Genomic DNA, 19184 nt, shown 5'->3' on the forward strand with positions numbered 1-19184 from the left:
AGCAGCCGCGGCCGGGGCGGCCCGAGCTGTGTCTGTGACTTGCGGCCTCACGGGAGGTTTTATTTCCTTTAACCCCCCTTGAACCGGCTGAACTGCGAAACACCAAACGAATCCACAGGGTGCGAGTACAGCGTCAGCCCGACGCGGCTTTAATGGCAGCGAGTCGCTCGGGTTACGGCCTAACGGTGAACAGGGGGGTTATTAGTTCATTATTCATCATTTCTGCCCATCGCTCCCTGCTGGGGCACCGAGACATCCATCCTGCGCCCTTCCCGAACGACAACAGCGCGGCTGGAGCGAGGGGGGGGGGGGGGGGGAGGAAATACTCGAGGCAATAAATAGCCCAGCTTGGAGCTTTAGTTACCAAGAACCTATTTTTAGGGCGCAAGTTGGGTTTTAAGTGGCTTTAATCTTTATATGGGGAATTGGCACGGGGTTTCTCCTGTTGTGCTTTATTTATAGCCCTGTCTTCTCCTTTCCAGGGAAATAAACTCAGCCTCCTCATTCCCATCGCTATTATTCTGTCTGCCGTGATTATTATTCAGCCCGTCCACCCGCCCGTCCGGGTCCTGCCTGGCATTAGGTGGGATTATCCTGCTAATGCATGTTGCCTCCACGCAGAATATGGTTTTTGTTGCTAAGAAACTGCTTTTGCATAACAGACAGTGTGGGCCTGGTTTTCACTTCGGCAGCTGTTAAAAGTCAACGGGAGCAGCAGGTGCTCGGCGCTCCCGAGAGCCAAAGCGGCCGTGGCAGGATTCCCACACAGGCTCTGGTGGGGTGTGTGTGTCACCTACGTGTGCGATGGGCTCAGGGGTGCAGCGGCTGAGCCCATCAGGTGTCTGGAGCACCCTCAGCTCAGCCGTGGTGTGTTTCCTGTGTGCTGGGGCAGGAGGAGCAGGCTGCTAGGTGTGGGTACTCCCCTATCTCCCCCCTTCCTCACACAGGTGTAGGAATAAATAAGCTAAACATCTTGTTCTCGTGAGTAAACAGCCATCAGCGATGCGTTTGGGCGCTTGTCTGCAGTAATTTGGGTGCATGCAAATACCTGAAGGGTGAGCGGGCTGGGCTGTGGACCCGTGCGTGGCCCTGTCCCCCCTTCACAAACACCCATGTGTGAAATCCACAGCACTTAAGCTGTTTGTGCTGCAGGTCAAGGCACAGCCGCGGTGACATTTCCTCTCCCTGCTGGCTCTTTCATGTTGCCATGGTGATGGGATGCACTCGCACTTTTATCTAAAGTATCTATTAACTGAAGCTTCCTATTAATTTCCCCTCCGTAGAACTCACCGGAACACCAGGTAGGCTCTTTAGGTCCCAAATCTGCATGGGATCCTGCCCCCGGCACTGGGGTGGGCTGTCAGACATCACAGGGTAGAAGTGCAGCTGATGAAAACATGGTTGTTTTTTTTTTCCTATGAATAAAGAAATTGCTTAGTAATGAGAAGGAGAAGGAAGAGCACAAGGAGTAGTGTGACAACAGCCTCTCCCTGCAGACTGTGTGACTGCTCGAGCTGTGAAGGGATTGTTTGGTCTGGGGAGTCAAAGGCAGCCAAATGTGGGGGCTGCAGCAGCCAGGCTGGAGCTGCAGCAGCCCAAGGCATCTGGGGCAGGATTTTGAGGGGCAGAGGTGCTCTGGTTCCTCCTCAAATCCCTTTGTCCTGCTGCATCTCCTGTGTCCCTTGGGTTCTTTCTGCTGAGGTCACCACTGAAAGAATTGGCATCCCAAACCAGGACAGCAGAGTGATGGAGACATCAAAGTGTCTGACTGGCATCAGAGGTGCAGCTCCTACAGACACAGCAACTGGGGACTGAGGATCTGCCAGAGGGTAACACCCCATGTAAGTGTGTGACAGAGCTGTGATGGGCCACCATACGCAGGGGGCATCCCCCAGAGCTCGAGCTGCTGCTGCTGCTCCTCAGAGAAGCTGCCAGGACACTTCTCTGTGTGAGCAGTGGCTGCCAGTGCTGCCAGGTGGATCCAGACGCCTGGGGTGGAAGCGAAGGGCTCACAGCTTTCACATCCCACCCCTCCAGAACACGTCCTTCCCAAGACCTGGAGGCTCCGCTGAGGGTTTTGTAGGGTAGAGCAGATAAAGCCCCAGCCAGCGTTTCTGAGAGTATAGAGGGGAACTAAATACCCACCAGAGGAGGAGAAGGTAAAACCTGAGACGTTTTGACAGGGCTGCCAGATTGCCTGGCAGAAGGGTTAATTTTTTTTTAAGCTGCCATTTCACATTCCCTTTCAGACAAGCTGAATTACACAGTGCTGGCTGCTGGAGGAGTTGCATAATTTTCTTCACGACAATAATGACAGGGTACTTAAAAAGCAAGTGAATGGATGGCTAAAGTATTGGGCAGGGACTTGAGAAATCCAGGCTGAGACCCCACCTTTGCTAGAGACTCCTTTTGTGACCTTGGGCTGGTCATTTCATCCTCCTGTGTGTTATTTCCCTGCCAATAACATGGCAATAAGAAATGTTCTTTATCTTGCTTATTTAGATGGCAAGCTCTGAATTTACATGTTGCATCTCCTGTGCTTGCAGGGCAACCAAAGGCAAAGAACTTCAATTCTCACTCAGGTGTCTGAGACAACTGGGACACAGAAAGGTGGGGATAATAGTAAAAGGGTTTGGATATATGGTTTGGAACATTTTGAGCATGAAAGGCTCAGGAGTTCCTGATCCATTGTTCAACATCTCTTGGCAGAAGTTTGGATCTGTACTGAAAGTTCATGGAAATACATAATTTAGGGACTATGTGCTGATTTACTTAATCCCCAAGTTACTTCTGAATCTGTGAGTGGATCACTGAGATGCCAGGTGAAATTTCCACCAAAGTCTGTCTGCTGGGTCTGTCTCTGCAGTAAGGGCCAGCAGACCGAGTTCAGATCCTCATTTTTTTCCCCAAAGCCCAAGTTTAGGTGTGCAGGCAGCTGCATACCAAGTTTTTACTGAGCTTTTCAGCTTTTAGGGGTTTGTCTGATCTCCAAAAGCCAGGGGAAGAAGGCTTCTTGCTACTAGGTGCAGTGAAGACAACATCCTCTGTATAGCCAAGCAACTACATGAGCAATCTGCTGGGCAAAGGGGCCGATTCTAAAAATAGCAGGAAATGGCACAATGACATTAGCAGGAACAATGACCTGACTTGCTGCAGGGGCTTTTGTCCTATAACTACCTTCATGGTTAAGGCTTGTGATGACATTATTTTCAGTGTTTATATAGGGCATGAGGCCAGAGCTACCTGGAAGGAAGGATTTTGATCAGACACAAGATGAACAAGTGGGAGAGGGGAGTTGGGTAACGCTAAATCACTGTAGTTTGATTTACATTAGGCACCAGCCTGGCAATTTGAACACTAATGGTTGCACTGCTGCCCTCTGAATTTTTGTAGATTTAATATATCAGCGGGGGAGTAAAAGAGAAAGGGAGAGTGTGAGTTGTTCTTGCTTGATACAGGGATCTTTTCTTTCATGCGTCATCAAAGGACAGTGATTTAGTACAGTTGTTAAATTCTTTTGGCAATAGATTTCCTGGGATCAGCATTGCTCTGCTCCTGCCTCACCTATTATCTAGATGATAACAGCAGCAGCATCTTTGGGTCTCTCCTTCTCCCCAGTAGAAACAAGACCAGCTCTGAGGCAAATGGCGAGGGAGGGAGAGGATTGGGTTTGGAGCCTTGGGCTCAGTTTGCTTTTGTGGGGCCACCAGTTGCCTTTGTGTGCTTTGGCAAGTCCTTGGCTCCATCCCCTGCCATGGCTCTGGGTAATGTGTGGCCACCTCAAAGGAGATGTGATGGAATCAGGTAAAGCCTAAAGGGCTTTGGGTTGCTAAATCATGTAACGACAATGGCAAGCGTGCCACGCTGTGCATATCCTCTTTAGGTTAAAAAAAACCCAAACAAATAAAAAAGCACCAGCAACCCAAATTAGTAAAGACATGTCAGTACTTACCTTCACCACTGGCCTCGATGGGATCCTGGAGTCTCATTTTGCCACCTAAACACCTTTGAGAGTAGAGGCTCTTGGTGATAAAACTGCTTTTTTGATGTTTTAAAGCCCTGTTGGGAGCAAAGGGCTGAACTTCCAGAACAATCCCATCCAGGCATGGGGGTAAGAGCTGGGGCTCTGAGTGCTCAGCATACCTTGGAGTGCTCAGCAGCTGCCATCTGAGTCCTAACCCTGCCATGGGTCCGTGATGGGGTCTTGGAGCAAGACACACAACTTGGTGGTAGCTGGGTTAAAGCAGGTGGGTGCTGTGCTTGGGATGGGGAGCTGCTCGGGGCTGTGGTTCTTCATGGACACTTCTCGCTGTCGCTTCTCTCAGAGCCCAGATTCACTTATGTCCAAGAGAATGGGAAATGAGGAGCAGAATAAGTCAGGAGACGACCTCCAGCATCCCAAAGCACTTAAATACATACTCAGCTTTCAGGTCTGCAGCAGCTGGACAGGGCTCTCTGTGGCAGGTGGGTGGCGGGTCGCTGGCCCAGCCCGTCTCCCGCGGCGGGGGCGCGGGTCTGTGCTGTATGGCAGGCTATGATTTGTTGTCACCTTTGTAAATCAGAACAACAAAATCACTAGTCTTCCACACAGAGCCAGACCACAGAGAGCAACGCTTCCTCCGCAGGGACATCCTCCTCCACATCATCTTCTGTAACCGTTCTCCTTCCTTCAGCACTTGCCTCTCATTTCAGGGGTGGATGCTGCCCTGCGCCGCGCAAAACTCCTCCGTGTTCTCTGTGAGACCATGTCAAACCTCACTATAATCACCTGTCCAATTTTGTGACTGTACCTGCGAGTTTCTGTTCCATTTTCTCACTCAGGAAACTATACCCACCTATAAAAATCTGGATAATGTTTTTTTTTTCAGGGATATCAGGGCTCAGCAGGGTCTCCTTTTTCCTTACCGTGCGATAAACTTCTCCAGGAGTGCTCTGTCAAACTGTCTATCTCACAGTTGTATTTTGGGCTGACTAAAATAAGCAAATGCATATATACTGGGGAAGGCTGGAGAAAAGGAATAAGCAAAGAGAAAGATAATGATAGTGCCGAGTTTCCTGGAGTCCTACTGAGAGACTGATTTAAGCAAGAAAAACAAAACCTCTTTTTGCTGTTCCCTTTTCTCTGAATTTGTTGATGAGCAATCTTTATTTCACCCCAGGTTCAGCTTTGCTTCCACCCAGCCAGCTTTTTTATCCTCTTCCCCCCTCCTTTTAATACCTCACATATGGCAGGAGTAAGGTGTGAGAGGACAAAACACTGGCTCACATCCACGGGAAGGATCTTTATTCTCTTCGACTGTCGTTCTCCGTGTGAGCCTGACTTACCTCAGCTACTGAAATCAAACAGGGGACAGCATCCTTCCCGTCTCCGAGCCTGTGAAATGTACTTTTGTGAGCAGTTGTTAAAGAAAAAAAAAAAATCAAAAGGGAGGAACAAAAGTATCCTTGACCAGGCTCAGCTCTGCAGAGCTGCTGTGGTGAAAGGCTCCTTTCACAGCCAGAGAAAGCAAAAGGAGAGGGTTTGCTGCTGCTGAGGGAGGCTGTGCCCCGTGCAAGCTCGCAGGGAGCAGTCCAGTCCCTCCTCCCTCCCTCTCTCTTTCTCTCTCTCTTTTTTTTTTTTTAAAACATATGTGCTTTCTATGGACACTTTAATCAAACTCCAGATGGGTTGTTTCAGTCAGGGGATTTGTGCTGCTCAGGAGATAACAGGCCATTGTGCTAGCCTAGGTAGCAAGTGTGTTTGCGATAGCTGGAGCCGATAGCAGGAGATGTCCAGGTGGTCTTATTTAACAGGGGGTGTTAGTGATACTGCCATTGTCCAGGGAAACAGATAAGCCCGAGGTCCAGGTGTTACTCTACACCCTGTTTGTGTAATGACATCGCCAACTGCTGATTGCTGCCTGTGTAAAATAGAGACCAGGCGCTGCTGAAAGCTGCTGTTTCCTCAAACAAGGATTGCTGTCACCCCCAAACTTCCCAGGGCCTGCTGCTTAAAGTGCCACGTTTCACCTGGCTGTGCAGTGTAAGAGTAGTGAGCACGCAGCCCTTGCTCACACTGAGGAGCTGATACCTGCCTCTTCCTGGCCTGGGTTTCTCAAACCCAGGTGTTTCTGCTAACCTGTGGTCTGTTTTCCCCTCTGCCTTGTCACAGAGCGTATGGGATGAACACTCTTTGGGGAGTGAGACCATTTGTATAAAAAGCCTGGCTGGGACAATTCAGTATTCTGCCAAGGATAATTAGAAGAGAGAGTGAATCATAAAGATGAATGAACTTGAGAGAGAGAAGATAGTTTGGGAAGCACTAACCTGGACTGTAATTTCAGGTGACAAGAACACTTCACAGCCATCGTTCTGGACCGATGCTGCCCAGCACAGTGACACACCAGCTCCAGGAAGGGATTTGCCACAGATTATTGCTAGGCAATTGGGTAATAATCAAGTTAGAACAAGTAACTGCTCAGCTTGAGCGAGGGATGAGGTCCTTCAATGGTTCTGCACACCTGCATCCCCTTTTGGAGCAAGATATTGAGTAGGAAACATAAATTCTAAGCTGGGAGGTGTGTGAGACTTTGGTCTAGACTTCAGCTAGTGCAACCTGTCTCTGTAGGGCTGTATTTCTCAGCGTGATGTTTTCCAGGATGGGATCTGCTGCTTGTAGTTTGTCCCAGAGATTTCAACCAGGCGGAAGCTTACGGCTCCTTGTAACCATGGCAGATGAACCCCACGGTGCTGAGAGGCCACTGTAGCTTCTTCATAATTGTGTGTATAGACAGGAGCTAAACTTAGCTACAGAACAAGGTGAAAAAAAAAAAAGAGCCTGGTTAGAAAGAGTGGGGACTCAAGAGCTTAGCCTCCAGCTATCTTAGAAGAGGCTGGCTCATCGCAGAGCTCCCCAGCTGCACTTCCAGGCTGTAAATTAAACAAACAGTATTTCCTATATACCAGACCACAGGGATGGTAGAAAGAACAGTGTGGCCTTATTGCTGTTATTTCCTTTGGTTTCAATCTCTGTCCTCTGCCCCCCACCTCTGTCTCAGGCCAGTGGTGCCCACTTTACCCCATTTGTTATTTATTACAAAGGTTTAAAGAGAGGCAGGGGGAAAAATGCTCCGTGCAAATTATATTTTGAGCTGTTGTGCTTTGCCTCTTTGGCAGATAATAAATCTCTCTGGCAATGCTCCTCTGTATAGGATTTGTCATTAAATGCAATTAAACAAACCCTGCAGGTGTCCATGATCAGGCCTGCAGCAGCCCATTCACAACTGCAATGTTATTATCATCCTGACAACAAAACACCAGATATTTCCTGAGCTCCTCTGATCGATGAGCTTGCCTGACTTGGAACTGGAGGGAGGAGAAAAGGGGGAGTGGGGAGGGTGGGGGGGGACAGAGTGGTTCAAATGCTCTTTAGACTTATTGATGGAAAAGTCAAAAAGCTGCTCAGCAATCAGAGGGAAGGTGGAAAGAGAAAAAGGCAGAGGAACAGGAGGGCTGAAAGGAAAAATGAGAGGAGCGTTTGGGAGCAAATAGATAGAAATGAGGAGATACATCACATGGTGTCCATCTACCCAACCATTTTGCTAATGCACAAGGCTAGAATTTAGGAGGCAAGCAGGTATGTTAGGTATGGTTCTTATGTAAATGTGGCCTATTAACAGTTAGGCTTTTGGTGTTAAGTGAGTCAGGTCAGCTCTCTTTGCAGTTGATGCAAAAATTAATCTCATCCCAAGACAGGACTGGTAGGTTGACTTGTTGTCCAGAGATACCCAGCTCTGCTAACTGTAGCCGAATGGTTGGATCAGATACCCCACTAATTGCAAATCCCACCCATAACAGCCAAAGGAATTGGCTTCTGCTGAATGCATGTTCCCTTCTATCTTCATTCACAAGGAGGCATTTCCTGGCACAGCTACCAGGAGAGCAAGCTGCAGCGGGACTGCTAATAGTATTTGTGGAAAGCAGATGCAACAACATCTACACCACAGTCGTCCTGCACTCTGACAGTCGGGGAACAGGAGAAAATAAAGCCCTGTGGTTTCTGCCAGTATCCCCAGCAGCCCACAGGGGGTGAAGGTCGGGGATTTGCAGGGGACCGGCTGCCACCAGGTCCAAGGAGAGAGAGAATTTCACAAAACATCAGTCAAATTATTCTGCCTGAATCACTGGCTCAGCCCAGCCTCGGGGTTCTCTCAGGATGAACCTCTTTCCACTTCTATTCTCACCCCAGGAATCCTGGTTTGGTCGAGTGACTAGGGACACCTTCCAGTGCTATGGATAAAGGGAGTTAACGGAGCCGGCTTCAGTCGTGCGTGTGTGTTTGTGGAGTGTAAGGGATGGTTATTTACCTCTACAACATAAAAACCCATTGTTGGGGTCTTTGACTAATTATGCAGAGCTAAAGCCTCCTCTGAAATGCCATGGGGGGCAAACAGCAAGGACCCCTGTTTACTGGTGTCAGAGATGAAGTTGGGATCACAGAGCCGGGATTTCTGCTCTCAATCCGCAGCCTCAGTATTAGTTTCCCTGGTCTCTGGCTCCCTGGTTGCTAGGGCAGGCCAGGCTTCTATACCAGAGAACATCCTCTTTTTTCCTTACTCTCCTCAAGCTCTGGCTGGAGGATTCCCTGTTGTGCTATCACTCCATCTGCTGCTTTGCACCACCAGCAAACCATCTTACAGTACTCTCATGGCACAAGCCAGCACTGGTGTGTTGAAGCTACATCTGCCTGATTCCCGTGGTACCACAGAATCCAGCATGGAAAAGCCACAGCTACCAGTATTATTCATGAAGAAGCTCATTTTGCATGGCCTCACCTACAGATTCTGGGGATGTCTGAGGTGACACTGTCTCAGAACATTTGGGAGTTGCACATGCATGCAAACCCAGCAGCCTTACTGGTAACAGGGCACTGCATCTCTCTGCTTCCTTCCATTTCCCTCAGCTTCTGCCTCTCAGGCGTGTCTGCTGAAATCTAGAAACATCTCTGATTTACTCCTCGCAGTCGCTGCAGGATTGGCACTGGGGTGATGAAGCCACACAAAGGGATGTGCTTTCTTCTAGGGGGAAAAAGAAAAGACAAGAATTGGCATGTCCCAGCTCCCAGTCTGAGGAGCCCAGTGCCTGGTAATGAGTGTCACTGGGACAGACCTGCAGCTGCTGCAAATGAGCACAAGCTGGTTTAAGTCCACAAGGAGCCGGGTGGAACTACGCTGATTCACACCAGAGGAGCTGCTGGTCCAGGGCTTGGGCTGGCCAGGGAAAACCCCCCGGAGTTTCCATCAGCGGGTGTGAGAGCCGGGTAGGAGCCAGCTGCGTGTGCAAAGGGGTGCAGAAAGCAAATAAAGGGAAGAAGGGGAAACGTGAGCCTCATTGGATTTTCTACAACAAACACTCTTTTCTTTCTGCTTCTCCCCGCTTCCCTCCTGCCCACCTCCAGCAGCATCTCTCCGTGCTGCTCATCTCCCTTTGTGCACCTCTTACCCGCACTCTCCTCTCTAAACAGGTGCAGTTGCCACTCAATAGACTTTAATTACCACTTCAAGGGCTCTCACCGGGGTCTGTTGGGAGGGCGGAGATGAATTTTCCTGAGGATTATGCGTTTGTCTGAGTCCTTTTTTAGTCAGATGGCGGGGTTGCTGTCTGGCTCTGTCCTTCGAGAGATTGTTTCTTCGCCTTCTCTCCGCTTGTGTTAACAAAATACGAACCTGCTGATGAAGGGAAGAAAAACCACCAGCCATTAGCTAGATTAATTGTCAGGACAGCAAATTGGTCTGGCTAGAAATACTATGGACAGTTTTAAAAAAGCAGGGGTCTCAGCCAGGCTTCTGAAACATTTCTGCTAAAACAAGAGGCCAAATTTTCAGGAGCAGAGAGCTCAGCATCTCCAAAGATTTCTGTGGGAGAAGACTGGTGCCTAAAAATACAAGTTGTTTTGAACAACTTTACCTTCTTTTTTGCTCCATGCTCTTCCCATCACAGCTCACTGGAGAAATGCACCGTTAATGCATTCTGCTGGTACCCCAGGGATTCCTCCAGAGCGAAGATGTCAGTGGATTTCTGTCTTCAGCATAGTTTTGCCTATGATGGAGAGTTATTCCCAATGTTTAACTAGTAACATAACATTATTGTTATTATTAAGCTCCTCTTCAAGAGACAATCCTGGAGAATGCAGAGGAGAAGCTCAGGGCTGTCGGATCTGCTTGGGATTGTTTGCACAGCGTGTGAGCATGAGCTTGTGTGTAAATGCAGATGCACACAGAAAGGTGTATACAGCTTGTGTGTGCTGGTACGTGCACTGCTGGAACAGACAGGAGCTGGAAACATTCATTATCTTTTGGGATGGGGAAGGTTTTTGGATATTAAAACCTGATTTTGTTTTGCTCAACATGGACACTTTGAATTTTTTCCTGAATTGAAAAGCAGGGTGGAGATTGTTTTGTAGCAAACTAAGCAACATTTTCCTCTGCCCAAATTAGGTTTGTTTTCCTAAACGAGCAATTCAGCAAGTTGGGAGAATCCTGTAACCAAATCTGCAGTTTTGGCATATGTGCTTTCCATGAATATCATGCCTAGCTCCAAACAGCTGGGCATCTGCAACATCTGGGCTTGTGCTTGGCACTCACTTGTGCACCAGCCCCTGCACACAGGTACCAGGGAGCAATACAGCTCTGCCTTTACTGGCCACACAGGTTCTTCTGCACTGAGCTCTTCTGCAGTGGTACCACTGAGCCAGCTTGTATCTCTGGGTTAGTATCCAGGTTCCTCTTATCCCCTGGGCATTAGTAACCACACAGTGAGACCCTGGGCTGAGGTTCTTACATGTAGTTGTGTCTCCACTCCCAATGGCACCCATTTCTTCACTGCCCATCCAGTGCCACTGTGCCTCCTGGCTGCTCTCAGCTCTGGGCTGGTGTTGGTACCTGCAGCACAAAGACAGAAGGACAGATGGACAATGCTGGTGGGAATATGCTGGGAAAAAAGCAGAGTAATGGCAATTGCACTTCTGTCCCAAGACATTGGGTTTGGCTCTGACTGGGAGTGTTCTGTCCCTCTGTCCTTAGCCTCAGAGTGCAACTGTGACCTGGGAAAGCCAGGAGGTGCAGGAATCATGGGCTAGGTCTGGGACAGCACTGCCCATTGGTACAGGTCTGGGGTGGGAAAAGGAAGAGGCATGGGGATGAGCCCCCAGGAGACTTCTCCCTGCATCTCCCCAGTCTCCGGAGACCTGTCACCCCTCCTGACCTTCCCACTCTCTTTTCTCCAGTTGTGTATTTCTCACCACAGCTCTTAACTTCAGCCTCTAGGATTATAAATCCTTCTGTCTTCATCATCTCTTCCTGCCTGCCATTCCTTTCTTGCACGTTTTTGCTTTCTGGGCCCATCTACCACATGTTCTCTGGCCATTTATGTGGGACTAGGATGAACATTGATCACAGCCATCTCAAACCCATCTCTCTCTTCTCCCAAAGAGCCAATGAAAATGTCACCCATGAGATAATCATCATGTTGCTCACGTCCCTTAATTGCTCTCAAAGTACACATCCAGGCTGCAGAGCCTCTTTGAAAAGCGGGTTCTGGCCTTTGGCACATTATTGACAGGCTGTTGATAGGCCCCTTTGTTGAGGAGCAATTTTGTCCCTTTTGCTGTACAATTTTTTGTTGTGTTTTTGTGGGTTGTTTTTTTTTTTTGGTTTGGATTTTGGTTGTTGTTTTTTTAAAGACAGCCCTTTCAGAGAGAGTAGATTTTAAAAATAGAGCTGAGCTTTGAATGAACAGGCACCAGACTTATTCCTCCATCCTCATGTGAGATGAGAGGTACGAGCATGGTTCATGCAAGACTCCAGATGAGAATTCAAAGCTGTGATGACTGAGAGCTTCATCCTAGTTGCTTTTTATTCCTCCCCCTCTTAGACCTGGTAATTAGATGTTTACTCCCAATGTATAACTAAAGCATTAGATGTTTTGTGTGCTCCAGTGGTAAACAAGTGAAAGTTGACACTTGAGCTGGGCAGCAACCCATTTATATCCAGTAGTGATAATTCTTTTGTTTATTTAATACTTGCTGATTAAAATGGACTAAGATTTCCCCATCAGGGCAGCCCTTCACCCTCTCCAAAGCTGGGCAGGTCTGGGGCCATTGCTGATGTGCCTGCTCAAAGTGGGCCTCCAGAGCAGAACAAAGCAGAGTTGCTCTCCCCTTCCTGCCACGGGCAGAGATCCTCCACCTGCAGCACAGAGCCTACGACAGAGCTGAGCAGTTCTCACATCAGCTACCCATTCCTGCAGCACATACATGCTCTAAAGCCACCTCTTTAATACAAATTCATTTTAACTGCCCCCCACCCTGCCCTGTAAGCCGGGGTCTCCCTGCGGTAGAAGCTGCAGGTGTATCTCAAGTTAACCCTCAGAAAGCCTTCAGCACGACTGAGCTCCAGCCTCTAAGCAGCCTTCCAACACAATCCTTAGCAAACTCTCCAGCCCATCTGCAACCAAACCCCAGTCCTGATAGAAATGAAATTCTTTCCTCTCTGAAACAATGTCCCTCGGAATGATTTCGCTGTTAATGAACCCCGGCTGAGCTGCTGTATTTTGGAGCCTCTGGTGTGCATTTTAACAAGGAGCTCTCTAGGTGTGGATGTGCATCAACATAGCCAGCCCCTGTAATAGAAGTCTGTTCAGCATTGTAAGTCCCGCATTAGGCTGTGCCTGTAGGAACCCTGGGACGTTCTGCCGAGCCTGCCTGAAGGTAATCATCTCTCCCAGGCTCCTGGCCACCCCTAACCAAGTGCTCTGCTTGCATCTATTCCAGGAAACAGCTCTGGAGATTATAAAGTTTAGACCCTAATGCATTCACTAGCAACAAGGGGAGGGGGAAAGTGCCATTTATTATAGATGACAAAGAAAAATGGAAGGGGCTTTGGCATTCAGAAGAGTCTCCAGCATGCTGTGATTTGGCTGTTGAGACCTGTAAGGGGCTGGGAAGCCCTCGAACTTCATTGTTTCCCCCAGGTCAGCCCAGGCAAATCACAAGCAATACCCAAAAAACATAGTCCACCTCAAATTTATCTTAAAATCCTGCGTGATTAGGATGATGCATCCCAGTGCTTCCCATCACAGACACCTCATATGTTACAGCCATTTAAATACATACTTATGTGTGCGTATCACACACAGAACATGGTGCATTGGATCAGTGTGTCACACAGACATTCTGTCAAAATTCAGGAAAAGGAGCTCTTTCAAACCCATTCCCTCACTGACAGGCTAGCAGGAGAATATACTGCCTGTCTTCTAGACAAAAAACATCATCATAATAATAATCATCATCAGGTAATTTATTTTTAAAAGTTGTGAGCTGATCAGCTGGCATCTGTTGTTCTACCTACCTGTGTTGCACTGTGTCAGGTTATGTAAAATCCACACATGCCCCTGTTGCCAAACACACCTTCGTCAGCATGTAGCAGGAGCTGAAATAAAATGTTGGCTGAATTAGATGGAGAGGATTAGAAAGATGATAAAAGATAAGCTAGGAGAAAATAAGACGATAAATAAGTCTGGCAAGATAGATGGATAATCTTCCTCCCAGGCCAAACGTGACAAGATAATCACCTTTTTCTTTTCTCTGTTTCCATTTGCTCTTGGATCTCCAGAGCTTTATGAATATCATTTAATATGGTCTTGGGTATCCCTGTGAAATGGGTATTGCATGTCCATCTTCACAGGAGAAAAGGAGCAGAGGTACACATTACTTAGGGACAGGTTTAAGGTCAGGCTTGCAAAAATCAACCAAACTGCTCTCTTTTGTTGGTTCCCTTCTTAGCCATCCCTGTGCCTCGAGCAGTGTGGTACACTGTAAAATCAGAGCTACAGGTGTTTCACAACTGGCCTCTGCCCCACTGTTTGCAGAGCCCAGCCAGAGCGGGAGAGGGTCTGGTCCTCTCCTCCAGAGCATCCCTGTCCCGGTGCCCAGCTGGGCTCGGGGCCGGTCTCAGGAGCCAGGCAGTGATCAGAGGTAGGTGCAGCTGCTGTGCTGGTGCAGCTCTCCTCCTGCTCCCTCACCATGCTGAGGGCAGGAGAGCAGAGGCTGCACCTGGCATGGCACTGGGGTAACTTTCCTTCAGAGTATGGATTATATATGAGGAAATCTAACGAGCATCTGGTCAGCTCATCAGACACACAGGACAACAGCAGCACTTCCTGAATTCAGAGGTGGTTTGTCTGAACTGTCCTTTGCTCTCCTTGCTGGGGAGAAATTCCCAGTGCTCCTGGATCCAGTGCAATTCTGCAGAGCACAGGGCCCTTTTCTGGAGCCTCTGCCTCCTGGGTGGTGACACCTTAGCCAAGTGGGAGCCCCTCAGTCAGGTTTTCTATCACTTTGTGTCATTGATTTCTCTCCATGTACATTCACCCAGCGACACAGAGTATAGGAATATTTGATTAGACAGAATTACAGACCACAACATTAATAATTTTGTGAGTTTAACTGAAAAGATTTGCCATTGTTCTCCCTGGGAACTCTGCAATTTTCTTCTTCTTAAGAGAAACTCTCCTTTCTAGTTTAATGGCAGGGTGTATTGTCACCTTACAGTAGCAGGTACCGACTATTGCTTCGGATTCGAGGGCCTTGAATCCATGAAGTTTTCACCTGGGCTGGAATCTTGTAGGTGGACTGTTCATCACAGCTCTAGGTTTTCAAAAGAAGTTAGCAATTTTGGATGTAAGTATTTGTGTTTGAGACCCTTTCAAAGGGGACCGATTATGAGAGAGACAGGTGCTTAGCTGGCCCTGAAAACAGGGACTAATTGAAATGTCATGCTGGGCACCTGGAAACACTAAATGCTTTGGAAAAGCACAGGGGGTTGTTCTGTCTCTGAACATGACTTGGGAAGACTGTACAGTCTGAGGTAACAGAGGACAAGAAAGAGATCTTTGCATAACATTATGGAAACATCCTTTAGTCCTCAGTTCAGCCAAGTGCTGAACTTCAGGTGTGCATCTGGTGCCTGTGGGACCTCATGTGCTGAAGCTTCTGTGAGTTCATTTGTAGCTTCCTGAAGTGGGGCCTGATAAGTTACTGCAGGTTTGGTTTATCTAAATTTCTGAATCAGTCTCCAAATTAAAATAAAAGACAAACTTCTCCCCTCTATCTGGAAGCATGATGCTGAGGAGGACACCCAGGAGGGTGTCCAGGAGGACACTGCTTTTTTCTGCACATCCATCCATGCACTCACACACACAGCCACAGACTGTACCATGAAATATCTATTCTCTGCACTTCATAAAAACCCCAAACCTGAGCCACAGACTGCGCTGAGCGCCGAACAACCGCAGAACAAAATGTCCCTGCCCCAAAGAGATCACAGCCTCATGCGAGCGGGTTCATCCCAATAATGCAGCTGTAGGGGGAGAGTAAATGCTGGACTCGGTGCTGCTGCAAACATGCACTTGAAAAGCAAACAAGTAATCATGCAAACAAAACCCACCCAGCTCCTCCCCTCGTCCATCAGCAATCCAGCTGAGAAATCCTTGCTTGGCAACACTTGTTAGAGCCTCCCCTTCCAGCTCCGAGGCTGCTGAAGGTGGAAGCTGGGTATTGACCCTGAGCTGCACTACTACACACACACAGCTGTGCGCTGTGTTTATAAACAAGGTAAAACTAAAAACTCCATCCTCATTATACACCAGGAAGGGGGCCCTATCTCACAATCGAAACTCACAGGAGCCATCTGGTCTCTGTAAATAAGGGCTACTGGAGTCAGGGCGTGAGCGGGTAATGATGGAGAACTGAATAGCCCTATTCATGCCGGTGGGATAACAGCACTAAGCCAGTAGTGCACTGAAGGCTCTGCTGAGTCAAACAAAAACGTGGCAGTAAGGTGGTTTTGGGGGTTTCCCCCCCCCCCCCCGTTGCAGGGTCAGACCTCTAAGTACAGGACTGAGCTGCTCTGAAGGTGGGGTTGGATGCTTTCTGTGCGTACAGGAGTCAGGATTATGCTTGCTCAGTCCTGGTTTGCCAGCAATGAACTATGGCTTGGGTTTCCAAAGCTGCTTGGAGGGTGATTCCTTTTAATCTCGGTGAGTGTCGAAGATTCCAGTTGTCCTGGGCAGCCTTAGGACACTCGAACACAAATATCAATATTGAATATTATATTATCTGTTCCTTGGCTATGTTGTTTTCTTTTCCAATTTCATCTCTAGGCTTACATTTAGGTAAATTTTATTCAATTTAAATCCCAGCATTTCTTTTACTCAGGGTAAGACTACAAAGATATTTCACCATCTAAAGACAGACCATTTTAATAGAATTTACCAATGAATTTGTAACCCCACTCCAACTTATGTTCAGGTGAGGTTTTTGCCAACTTGTCCTATAAATCCCACCAGGATGCTAAGGCTTTTCAAAACGAGCTCAGTTTTAGAGGTGTTAAACAATGACCTGGAGGCCACACAAGGCTCAGAGCTGACTTGGAGGGAAGGTGTGCCTGTGCAGAACGTCTACATCGATTTTACCACCTGCTTGTCATCTCTTTCGTGCTTTGGGTCCCTGTCAAGAGCTTTGGGTACTTCCACAGGAGGTTTTATTTCTTTTTCTTTCCTAGTAATGCAATTGCTCTGGAGGGGACTGAATTTAGCATCGTAACAGAGACATCTCCCATTGATTTCATCAAGTGGAAATGCCAAATTCTTTGCAGAGTTGCTCCTCAAGAACTCATTCTGATGCAGTTACGTACCTAAAGCCTGCTGAAGTGTTTGCTGAGCTGGTGGTGGATGCAGGTGCTTAAAGTGAAGTGTGTGTGTGCTTAACGGGCTGAGCCAGAGCCCTTGTCTCCTGCCTGTGGTCCTGGTTGGGTCAGGACTGTGCTTGTGTCACAGAGGACTGTGGCACACGCAGACACACACACGTTTAGTGCAGGTGTTGGAAAGAGACTGAGTGTAACACTGGAGGTGGATGCAGGTGTCTGGAGCAGGCACAGCGCCTCAGCCTGCACCTCAGGCTCAGGTGCCTGGGGCGGAACAGCCTCTGCCAAGGAGAGAACCACCTCGACGTGTTTATCCAAGCTGAAAAGCTGTTGCAGATCTTGCATCTGAAATCCACTCTCTTTTCCATGCTGAGATTCCCAAGCACCTCCCAGTCTCCCAGCTACTCACAGCCTGAAACCCTACCAGATGCCATGATTGCAGTGGAAAAGCAGCTCATTACTGGAGTGGCAGGTGACGCGCAGACAAATATTTGTGCAAGGCGTAGAGAGCCCAGAGACTGGAACACATTGTCTCTCTGATGGGAGGAGGAAAGGGGAAGGAGGATTCCTGCCTTTAGCAAAATTAAATAACAAAAATCCATGCTGCTTTTATTTCTAGCAAGACTTCAAATGTTTCCTTCTGGCAGGTGATGTGGTAACCTCCCACCATTCCCCGTTTACGCATTTTGCTGAATACTTTAAGGGTCAGGAGAGAAACTGAATTAAGTTCAAATCTTACCCTGAATCCCCTGTTCTTCACAGACCTCTGTATTAGGAAGAAAAGACACAGGATTGTATCCTTCTAGGAGGTGTGTTTGTTTAGAGATCTACAGAAAATGGCTATAAAAAGGTGCAAAAATATTCCCTAACCAAATTGAAACGCGACTTTGATTAAGCAGTGCACTCTGCACAACTGAAAATGCAGTCAGCTTTGAGGATATGGTATCATCTTGCCCAATATTATTTTTTATTAAATATGAAATATGATTAGACCATTTCCCAGAATGTGGAGATAAACCCCTTCAAAGCAGGATGAGGTATTTGATGCGATACAGTTTTCTGGCTCCCCCTCAAGTTCTTTTGCATGCCTGTCTTGGGCTGGGAGATAAAGAACAGGGTCTCTTGCCCTTATTTTACAGCTGAACTTCAAAGGGAAAGACTGTCTAGTGATGCTGTGGGAGACAAGGCATTACAAAAACTGAACCTCAGCGCTGTGTTGCATTGAAGATGACAAACTGAGTCACTGTGTGAACACAGAGCTGATGGGAGATGCTACAAGATGTGCACAGAGAAAACAGACAGATCTCTCCATTCAAATTCCAGAGGCAATTATCTCCACCGTTGGTTTGCTCGGTGTGTATACTGTGTGTCTCTGAAGGCTGGCTGTATGTTTAAGGCCCTCAAGGAAATACCAACTTTCTTTTCAAGTGCTTTTCTTTTTTTCTCCAAATATTTAATGCAGAAACAGCAGACAGGAATTTCCTTAAAACAGAGAACAGCTTCTTTCCTGTTCCTCTCAGAGCCCAACTCGATTTAAGACAAATACAGGTGTAAAGAGAGGAGGCAGGGACAGCCTAAGCCTGGGGTCACACTGCCTTGTTGAGCCTCTCTTCAGCAACGTATTTAAACATGTTTAAGAGGGCTGAGCGAGTCTTTTGAATGGCTGGGGATTCATCTAGTGAACAGTCTCAGGTTCCAAAAATGGAGATAAAACAAGCACAGCAAAGGGCTTCCTCTGGCACCAGCCAGATGAAATGCTTTATTTCCAGACTGCTCAAACACTTTTAACGTTTTATGTGCTTTGTTTTCAAAATCACATTTGTGGTTTAATAATCTAAAAGGGGGGGTGGGGGGTAAAGCTGTTCTGTTTCAGCTGTGTTCAAGTGTCTGAGTTGAGCCAGAGTTAAATATATTGTTTTAATTTTGCCAAGATTAAAAAAAGAAAAACTTTAAAAAATTTGATTCCATCCCATTTCTTTTTTTTTGGGGGTGTGTGTGTGTGTAAGAATTTTGGGAGAAAAAATCCACTACGATACAGCCATTGAGCACTGAAATCTAACCCAATCTGTCAACAGACCCTAAGTGTACCACTGAAGCACAGCATGCTTTGAGTACTCAGAACAAACTATTGAGGAAAAATATTTTCATATAACTGTTAAATGAAGAATTTACTCCCAACAGCATCTTGGAGAAATATCCTATTTCTCCTATAAGCCAGAGGATTTTAAGAGCAACTTTATACATGAACTACCTCTCAGCCACGTTTTCAAAGCACTAATCTTGAGTTTTTCAGCATAAAGCTTTGATACTGGAGCAGGTCAGCAGTGTAGATTACATTCAGATTCATACAGTCATTCTTGGCTTCTTGAATCACTTTAGCCCCTGCCCTACCCCAGACCAGAAGCTGTGAGTGTATCTTACCTGGGGCTGTCAGGGCTATTCAAG

Source organism: Gallinula chloropus, assembly GCF_964237585.1.
Source record: "Gallinula chloropus genome assembly, chromosome: 28".
Classification (NCBI taxonomy): Eukaryota; Metazoa; Chordata; class Aves; order Gruiformes; family Rallidae; genus Gallinula; species Gallinula chloropus.